The sequence below is a fragment of the Gopherus evgoodei genome, chromosome 2 (genome assembly GCF_007399415.2).
Source record: "Gopherus evgoodei ecotype Sinaloan lineage chromosome 2, rGopEvg1_v1.p, whole genome shotgun sequence".
Lineage (NCBI taxonomy): Eukaryota > Metazoa > Chordata > Testudines > Testudinidae > Gopherus > Gopherus evgoodei.
Window position 1 is genome coordinate 55,058,552 of NC_044323.1, and position 9,631 is coordinate 55,068,182.

The window sequence follows — 9,631 nt, forward strand, 5'->3', positions numbered from 1 at the left end:
AAACACTATTTGAAACAGGATAATATTTATGTGTGGTGGGGAAGTTACGAATTCCACCATCTAGAACTCTAATTAGTAACACTAAAGTGACAGATGTGTTTGTAAATTATCTCTTTTTTCCTGAAAAGTTTAGGACAGCACAATGGTGTCACAAGTTGTTTACTTGCATCCCAAACTGCTACTAATGGGTCAGTCACAGAATAATTAAGCAACCACAAAGTGCTTACATTTGTTAAAATTTCAAATGTGTGTCAAAGTAAATAAAGAAAAAGATATCCCTCAGGCGCAATATTGCAAGCATTACTCAGACAAAGCCTCTATTATCTTCATATAAAGGCAAAAATAATTCAAAGGGGAAAAAGTTTGTTTTAGATTGTAAAAAGCTGTTTTATTTGATGTTTTGGAACTATTATATACTGATTTAAAAAAGCACGCACACTGTATATATTCCTTTGAAAATGAGCAGACAGTGTACTCAGCAAGCCTGGCTGATAGTATATTAAATCATTTATCTTCAGTAAATCATTTCTTTTCATCATTGCATAATTAAACCATTAGCAATGGTGTTAAAAATAGGTAAAAATTAAACAAACTAGCAATATCAGTTTCAATGCCCAATATATGAATTTTCTGAGTGGCTTTTTCTCCCTATCAGAGTATAAAAGGTGAGGACACAGAAAAATAAGGTTTTTAAAAAGTCACATGTTCTAAACTTTTTTACAGAATTACTAATTGGTTTGTCCAGCTAGAAAGCTATCATACCATGCTAACCATTGTATAGAAAAATTACTGTGTGAAGAGCTCTGTTACTACAAAGAATTTTTTTGACAGTGTGCAGAGAATTATAATGAGAAACTCCAGGTTACTATAATACTATACACCACCACAGGTATTCCGGAGCATTACAACAAATGGAAGAAAGTTCCCCACCTTAAAAGCTTACAGCTAAAGAAACCAAGACAATCCTACAATTGTGATTTTCCGCATAAAGGACTACAATTTTTCTCCACTGCCTTTCATCTTGTGTAGTAATTTACTACTATCCAAAGTACAGCATGTATATAAATTGCTAGCATTATGACCGGGTAGCACTTTAGACTACTTTGCACAGGTACACATTTTTTTCCCCACAAGGCTGAAAAGAATCAGTTCTATTGCTGCTTTTCTTTTTGAAGAGAAGAGATAGTGATTATCCCCACTGAGAATGGGAGCAGAGTTTAGTGGAACAGAAAAGGAGTTTGACTCTAAAACCAATCCATCTCAAGAGGCCACCATAGGTCTGTGCCTCTGAACTGTCTCCTGGCCACCAGGGAGCCATATTCCTATGATGTCCCCCCACATGTTGTCAGCCTTCCACACTGCCCTTCAGGGGGATGGCATATCACAATGAGGGAATGGGTCTGAATTCCATCTCCTTCCCATCTGTGAAGCTTGTTTGAGTTTCCTATGCTCTTGGACAGCATGCAACCAAAGGAAAAACTGCCCAAACTATGTTTCCTCTCATCCCCTGTACATATTTTATCCTGCTTGCTCTTTCACTTGTGGAAACAGTGGAGAAACTGGCCATAAAGTAGACATAGCAGACCAAGGAATGATAAAGGGTAGGGAGATATAATGAAAGCTACACATATATTGTAAAATATGGTTCTGTGTGACAAATTTAATTATAAAAACTGAGAAAATGTCAGAAATAATACTGCTAAAAACAGACTCTTAAATTATGTGTGGGAGAATGTATATTTAACACACTAATGCATTATAAAGGTCATGCCAATTCAAAGAGGAAATAAATGTGTATACTAACATTCAAATAAGCTCCATCTAGTTATTTGCTTCAAATAACTCGATTGCAAAAAGTATAGTGTGTTTTAAAGAGAAATTCAAAAGCATTTATAGATGCTACAAGTGTAAATATGCACTGAAAGCAGAAGTCCAGTTCTGTCATCAGCGACTGTCTTTAAAGTTTTAGCAGTGTTGTCTTGCTACCATAGGCTTAGCCAGCCTATTATAAGTTTGTTTGTAAAAACATCAATCAATCTACTTCCTGTTTGGTGCACATGCTGCTCTAGCGCTTCCTACAGCTGGTTTCACTATTCTCTCATTCCTCCTCTAGTGATCTGCAATTGTCAAGAGCTGTCCACCTGCATCCTAAAAAGGCACCACATGGATGACATTTTGCCTCATAGGAGTGATGGTACAAAAATCCTTGTACATAGTAAAATCACACAATACACTTTAATCTGTAATAGCTTTCCTACTCTCAGATTGTTTAAATCCATCCATCCATCTAGGTATTAATACTGACCCATTACTTCACCACCACTTCTCTTTAACATCCTGGGACACACACAGCTACAACAACACTGCAAATACCATATTCTATGAATTTATGAAACAGCCTCTGCAAGTAGCATCCTGCAGATATTTTCTCCTCCCAGACAAATAAGTATCTGTATTCTGTTACATGCGTGCAATCCTACTAATTTCAAAAGGATTAATAGTTCTTGGCCCAAAATATTTAAAACTTGAGAGGGTGGGGGAGTTTACCCCTCTCTCCATTTTAGTCTCCCTAATAAAGCATTGTTTGAGGACTTTTATTTCCTGACAAACAGCTGTTATTTTGCATGTCTAAGTTGTTCCACCCCCACAAATGAACATGGGGCATCGTGACGACCCTGTAAGAGATTCTGCTTCTGGATGTCAGCTATTTCTTAGAAGCTGCCGTCATTCTGTACATCCTATCCTTTTAACACACAATGCAATATTTCTGGGTTGTCATTTCTCTCTCACTCACATATACAAACAAAAATTGTCATTTCATCTGCAGAGCCTGGGAGGGGTCCAGGCATATTTTTCATAGATCTAAGACATTCCTTGGAACCTACAGCACTCCCTAGAATTTTCAGAGACAATGGTGATCAGGTGGTTTCTGCATATGAAAAAAATCCAAGAGGAAAAAAACAGGTTCTTAAACCTGAATAGGAGTGTGGCATTTCTTTTAAAAATAGCTGGGTTTTGAGTTATGGCTTCCTCCACGCCTGCCTCCATGTGCCTCCCCTCTCACTTGTGGAAATATTGCTCTCTCTTTTCATTCTGTTGCCATGCATTTTCTTTTCTGCTGAAATATTTTTACAATGTTGGCTTTTGGAAGCTATGCTAACTTGTTAAAATTGTTTTTTTAAAGATGACTAAAACTTCTCCTTTTTTCCCCCCCAATACTGCAAAAGGTTATTGGTTTTCCTCTGTAAAACAATCTCCATGAGAATTATTACCAGAAGAACTGAAAGACTGCCTATTTGGAAGAGGAAGAATATTCATGATGTTGTAATGTTCTCAGAAAATCCCTAATCCACCTTAAAAACAGTGCACTTATAAGAAATTTCATGTGAACACTTCTGACATATAAAAAAACACTTCACACTTCTTTAATATAACAAAATGAATCAAAGCACAACTGGACTTCATAAACCATGAGCGAACAGTAAATAAGTTGACCTCAGACATCTGAAAGTTTAGGCAAATACAACATTGCAATATTTTTTAATTCCTTCTTGGAAAGTCATTTAGACAAACAAGCTGCTACCACAACAGAAAGTTTCAGGAGTTGGGCCTTGGCAGTTCAAGTTTCCGGTTGCATGTTTTGTTTCATCCACTCACTACTCTATTAGTCACAATGAATGCTTAAGGGACCATGTATATGGAATTTAACAATTGATGAAAAGCCAACAGGCAACATGACATTTGCTGCGGCATGAACAAAACGATATAGGTCAAGGAGACAAATGGACTTGACATTAAGTAGGAACTGACTGAAGATTAATGAATCATGAAGCATCCAATGCACTCATGGCTGCTACAACTTTCTTCCTAACCCTTCCCATGTATATACGCACATATTCCCCTCAGCTAAGCTTTCAAGACTGCAATCAATCAATCTAAGCACCCCGGTGATTTGCTAACTTACTGCAGTACGATGCAGAGCGAGCAAACGTGCACCTTTGGAGTGAACCAGGGATCAGCACACCAGAGAGTAGCAGCATCTCGTCATCTATCCGGATCATTGCAAATACACAGTCTCTACCACCGTCACCTCTCTCGCAGGCTGCTGCAGCAGAGCCCCTAACCTTGCTCCCCACTGAAGCAGCACAACACCGGCCTCCAAAACAACTGCTAACAGCAGCTTCTCCCCCAGCCCCGGCGGAAGATGGTCAGAGCTCTCCAATCAACAGCGCAGCTTCACTGCGCTGCTCTTGTCCCAGGAACAGGCAACCCCAAGCCCTGCCGCGCATTGTGTGCGGGCTTTGTACCAGCCAAACTCCCGCCCCCTTTGGGGGGGGGGGGGGCTCCCACAGAAGCTCCCTATAAAACCCAGGCATTGCTCAGAGCCAGCCCGACACCAGCAAAACGGCGGTACCTGTTGGCCAGCAGCGGCGTTTATCCTCCTGCGCTGCCTCAGTGCCGGGCCGCTGGCTACGTCCGTGCTGGCGGGGCGCGCCCTGTGTGCAGAGGGTGCGGGGCTGACCTGGGCGCCGGGCAGGTGCCAGCCACGGCGTCTCCTGCTGCTGGATCTCCTCCGGAGCAAATGCGGGAAGGACTCCGCACAGCACTGCTGCTGCTGCTAGTGAGGAGGCGGCAGCTGCTCAGTCCCCACCCCCAGGTGAGAGGAGCGGCAGCGGCTGCTGCATGGGCAGCACTTACCTAAACTCCATCGATTCTTGCCGCTGGGGGCGGCGGCAATAAACCCAGCGCCGGGCTCTCGCCTTCCCCCCAGATAGAGCCCGCGGACTGGCGCTGCCTCTCGCCGGGCATCTCAGCGGGTCTCCGCGGGTGGGCTGGCGCCCTGCGTCGGCGTGCAGCCCCGGGCGTGCGCCCAAGGCAGGGGAGTTAGTGTGCAGCGCCGGGCGTTGCCTGCCTGTGGGCACCAGGTATGTCGGGCAGCGCGCCTGTGCGGGGGGCTCGGGCTGTGTGCCAGCAAACTGTGTGTCTGGCAATATGAGCTGCCTCTTCTAGCGTGTGTGGGGGTAGGTCACTCCCCTTTAGCTGCTCGGATCCTCCTCTCCCCGGCACTGGGACCTCAGGCTCGCCCCAGGCTCTGGCTACTGGCTGGCAGCCACACTGAACATTTCACCAGTGCCTAAGGAACAGCTCAGTCACCAACTGTACGTTCCCCTGCCACAAGACCCCTCTCAACCTAACCTACCTTGCCATTACACTATGGGATTAGACACCTTCATGAAGCTTCCTCTAATCAAGTTCCGCTATGCACTGCCCCATGTATTCCCCCACTTCCTTCCCCAGACATAGGTCTCAAGTCAACACCTAACTGGGTATTCATTTATAGAGTTTAGAAGAATTTGTGAATGAATAAAAACAAAAAGGGGAACACTTTGCAAAAATTGGACTTAAAGGTCAGTCTTGGCATCCCCACCCCCAGAGGCCTTCTTTCTTTTCTACCTACTTCCTCATCTGACATCCTTATTTCCCCAACACACAACCCTTCCTCTGTTAGTGAAATAGAAGCTGTACAGAAAGTGTCTCTTCATTAATCCCAGAGCATTGTCTTAATAATAAACATCTCTTCCCCCATCCTTAGAACCAATGCCTAAACGACAGGAAGTAGAGAGGTCAGATCTCACACTGAAATTAATGAGAGTCTTTCCATAATGGAGCTAGTCCTGGATTAAAGGACTTGATCTGAACAGGTGTTGAGACCTCTGAGTGGTGCTAATACCCTGTTCTCCACTTTTAAGTAATTCCCACAACTCATTCAGAGCATGATAAGATCAGGCTGATGTAAGCAACTATTTCCGAAATGCCTGAGCACCCCCACCACAAACACACACACACACACACAACTGGAGCAGGGAGTAGTCTCCATGAATGTGGAGAAGCATTTCCTGATGACAGTCTCACTCAGACTAACTTTTCAACTGCAGCCAGTGATGCAGATAAAAGGTGGCAAAAACTGTAAGTAGACATTTCCTCTGTCCATGCAACAATTTACCTCAAGTACACTGATAGTCCCTATCACCTTCTAAATACAAGACATTGATTTCCCTTTTTAATGCACTATTTAAAGGAGATTTTTCGCACTCCAAAATGGAATTTGGCCCTGACATAAAGCAACAGAAAAGCAAGAAACCTAGCTTTAGACGAGCCATATAATGAGTTGAACAAATGTCTTCAAACTTCTCAAAAAGAAAATGTATGCAATCTTGCAGACAAGAAACAAAACAAAGGAAGACAGAGTGAACACACCACTTGTAAAAGATGCAGGGGGCAGACTGCTTGTGACAAAAAACAGTATGTAACTAATAGCACAAATACTATGTGGATACTTAATTGAAAACCCTTGATAGGCTGTGAATTGATCATTATAGATGTTGATGAGCTGAGGGAGTGTCAAGGCTGCACTGCTGAAGATAGCACTCCGAAAAACAGCAGGTCCAGTCAAAATCATGGCAGAAGTGATCGAAGCCTTGACAGAGTTTGGCACATGCTGGTTCATGCAAGTCCTGCAGGCAGTTTTTAAACAGAAGAAAAATCACAAGAGAAAGGAGAAAGTCCATACTGGTACCAATATACAAACAAAAGGGTAACTCTAATGAGACAGGTTGGCCTTCCTTCAAGCCCAAGAGTGTGAGACCACTACTCTACCCCTGGACATAGCAGGAACTATAAAAGGCAGGCCTTACAGCTCAGTTGGGCTTAAGCCAGATGTTTTCAGTCTGCTGCAGAACTCCAGAGCCAAAACTGCACTGTGCAGTGCCCGGCCCCCAGGAGACTGACCAGGGAGAAGACATGTGCCAGTACTGTCATCAGTTGGGTATCCCAAGGAGACTGAGGACCATTGGACTAGGGAGCCCTATATCCGGACTGTGGGAAGTAGCCCAGGGAAACCAGATTTTAGATTGGTTTTGCTGCCAGAGAGTGATTCAGGGGGATCCCTGCTGACCCTGTGGTAGAACCATCTACTGTTGTTAGTGCCCTGGGCTTGGACCAGGTCCCCCTACTGCCAATCCCAACCCTTGGGGTGGCATCCAACTCCCCATGGCTGGAAGGCCTGTAGTGTGTTTTTGGCTTGTCCCAGCCAGAAGACTGGATCTCCAGACAGTGTTTGCTTGCTGCCTTAGCCAGGAGGCTTAGGCTCCCTTCTCTGCCCAGCTCAGAGGGCCAGATCCCAGACCCTGATTGCCACCTGACCTGGCCCAGAGGCTTAGGCTAGAGACTGCTTACAGCTTTGCTCAGAGGGCCAGACCCAGAGACTGCTAATTGACTTTGTTGCCTGATGTAGTGAGACAGAGTGGTCTCCCTCCAAACCTGAGACTGGGGGATCACTACAGTAACATACATGACTGTTCAAAGTACTAAGAAATTAAGTGTTGTCCCACGGCATGCAACTATTGTAGAGTATTATAGTCACATTCACTGAATGAATAGCAGAGCCCATTTTAGGAAAGAAACAGTTTGGTTCTAGAAAAGGAAAAAAGGATAACAGATCCTAGATAGTTGGTGGAAAAGAAGACAGAAGAAAACATCCAGCAGTTGGGCTTTCCTCAATTTGGAAAAAGCATTTGACAAAGTACCTAGGTGACTGTTCATGCCTCTGTTACAATTGTAGAGGGTACCAGAGGATCTTGTCCAGATGTATAATGGTTTTATGACAAAAAAATGTGGTTGCCCTTTGGTGTCACAGAGGGCTTGAGATAAAGGTTGGTTTACACCAGACACCAGCACTTAGCCCAATACTCATAATTGTGAGGGACTTGATAAATAAACAAATCCAAATGATAGGCAATACAAAATTGATCTGTACACATGATATTACACTAATGACCCATAGTGAGGAAGATTTGGTCCAGGTGATGGATGCCTGGAACGAGAAATTAAACTATGGCCTCACAATGAGTAAAGAAAAGACTCAAGTGTTTGGGGCAGAACCAAGACAGATGAATATCAATATAAGAGCCAACATCTAACTTAAACACAGAAATCTGATTATCTTGCAGGCTGGTTAGCAGCAAATGGAGAAAATTGACAGAGAACTGCAAGCAAGGCTGATGAACACCAGAGTCATTTATGATAAACACACCCTTACACTAACTGAAGGAACAACTATACGAAACTGTGGTAAAACAAGCTCTTCTGTAAGGATCAGAAACATGGGCAACCAAAGCGATACCTAAGACCTGAAGCCATAGAAATGAGAAGTTTGTGGGTAATGAGAGCAGTGACTTTGTGAACCACAAGAAGAATGATGTCATCATAAGTCAAACCATGTAACAGCATGGCACCTACCTCTCACGAGTGCCCCTTCTTGTCAGATGTGTCTGCAGTCTTTAACAGTCCCAGCCCTGGGATCAGGCCATACCACCTGGAGTTCCTTCCTGGAGGCAATGGTTTCATACTCTCAGGGCCCTTCTGGCCCCAGTTCTGCAGCTGGGCCACTAAGTAGTTCAGCTCTCCTTCTCGGGGTTTATCACTGTCCAAAGGTAGGCCACTTCTCCAGTAGCCTATGCAGGTGACCTAGGCCTGCCCACTGCTGGGTCCCAGCCCAGGGACCCTAAGAATAACAGTCACATGACACTGTATCCCTTTAATGAAACTGCTTTCAGCTCCCTGGGCCACTTCCCTGCAGTCCCCACCTTCACTAAAGCTTCACCCTTACCTCAGGGCTCTTCTATATTCAGGCTCAGCAGCCAGCCAGGAGCATTCTCTCACTCCCCTGGTCCCTGCCAACACTGAGCTGTCCAAGGTGCTGCAGTCCTTCAGCCCGCTAGGAGCACTGCTTTCATTCCTCAGGCTTCAAGCAGCAACTGACTCCGATCTGCACTGCAGTTCCTTTTATCCTAGCCTGCAACCCTCTGACTGGCTAGCCCCAGACAGCCTCCCGATTGGCTGCTTCCTACGCAGTCTCTCTAAGCCGCTTGGAGGATTTAGTTCCACTGCTCCTTTTCTGAGATGGGTGTGTTGGAGACCTCCGGGCCTAGTTCACCATGTAACACAGGGTCTCTGCTATCATAAATAAATTGCATGAGAAGAAGCTGAGATGATATGAGCATGGATGAAGGGAATCCAATTAAAAAAAAATTAACGGTAGCTTAGGTCCAAATTATCATGACTTGATCACATGTATAATGTGCAAACAAAGTCCAGACCAATGAGAGAGAGAGAGAGAGAGAGAGAGAGAGATTTGGTGCTTTAAAATGGTCAGTTTCACAAAACTGAGAACAATTATGAGCCATACTATCTGGGAGAAAGAATTTAATCAGTAAAATGTTCATGATCATTAGTAAAGTTAATCAATTCCCAGATGCCCAAAGTCACAATCCTGCAATCAAAGAAGGTGGCTGTATTGGTTAAATAGTGGACTTGGTTTAGAGGGAAAGTGAAGACAGCTATAAAAATAATATGTATAACAAATGAAACAAAGGAGAAGTTGATAGTAATGAATATAAATCTAAGATTAGGAATTACAGAAAACTGATAAAAGCAGAAATCCATGGCCAGCAGAGTTAAGAAGAGTAAGCCAGAGATTTTTAATTTATTAGGAACAAAAAGAATCCTAGCAATGGTATTTGTCTCTTACTAGGTGGAAAAGGTAGAACTATTAATAATAATGCAGATAAGG

The 9,631-nt window shown here is 43.7% G+C and overlaps 1 protein-coding gene across 3 annotated transcripts in view; it reads right to left on the bottom strand.

Annotated features, from left to right (window-relative positions):
• The window catches only part of DGKB (diacylglycerol kinase beta), a 565,198-nt gene extending 560,421 nt beyond the window's left edge, over window positions 1–4,777 (bottom strand). Inside the window, exon 1 of one of the 3 annotated variants that reach the window (XM_030550690.1) lies at window positions 4,699–4,777. The gene's annotated coding sequence lies outside the window, so the exon portion shown is untranslated. Of the gene's footprint in view, window positions 1–3,964; window positions 4,232–4,414; window positions 4,634–4,698 lie in introns of those variants that run through there. The other 2 variants (XM_030550689.1, XM_030550688.1) reach the window with 2 other exon arrangements.
• Between the last annotated feature and the right edge of the window lie 4,854 nt (window positions 4,778–9,631).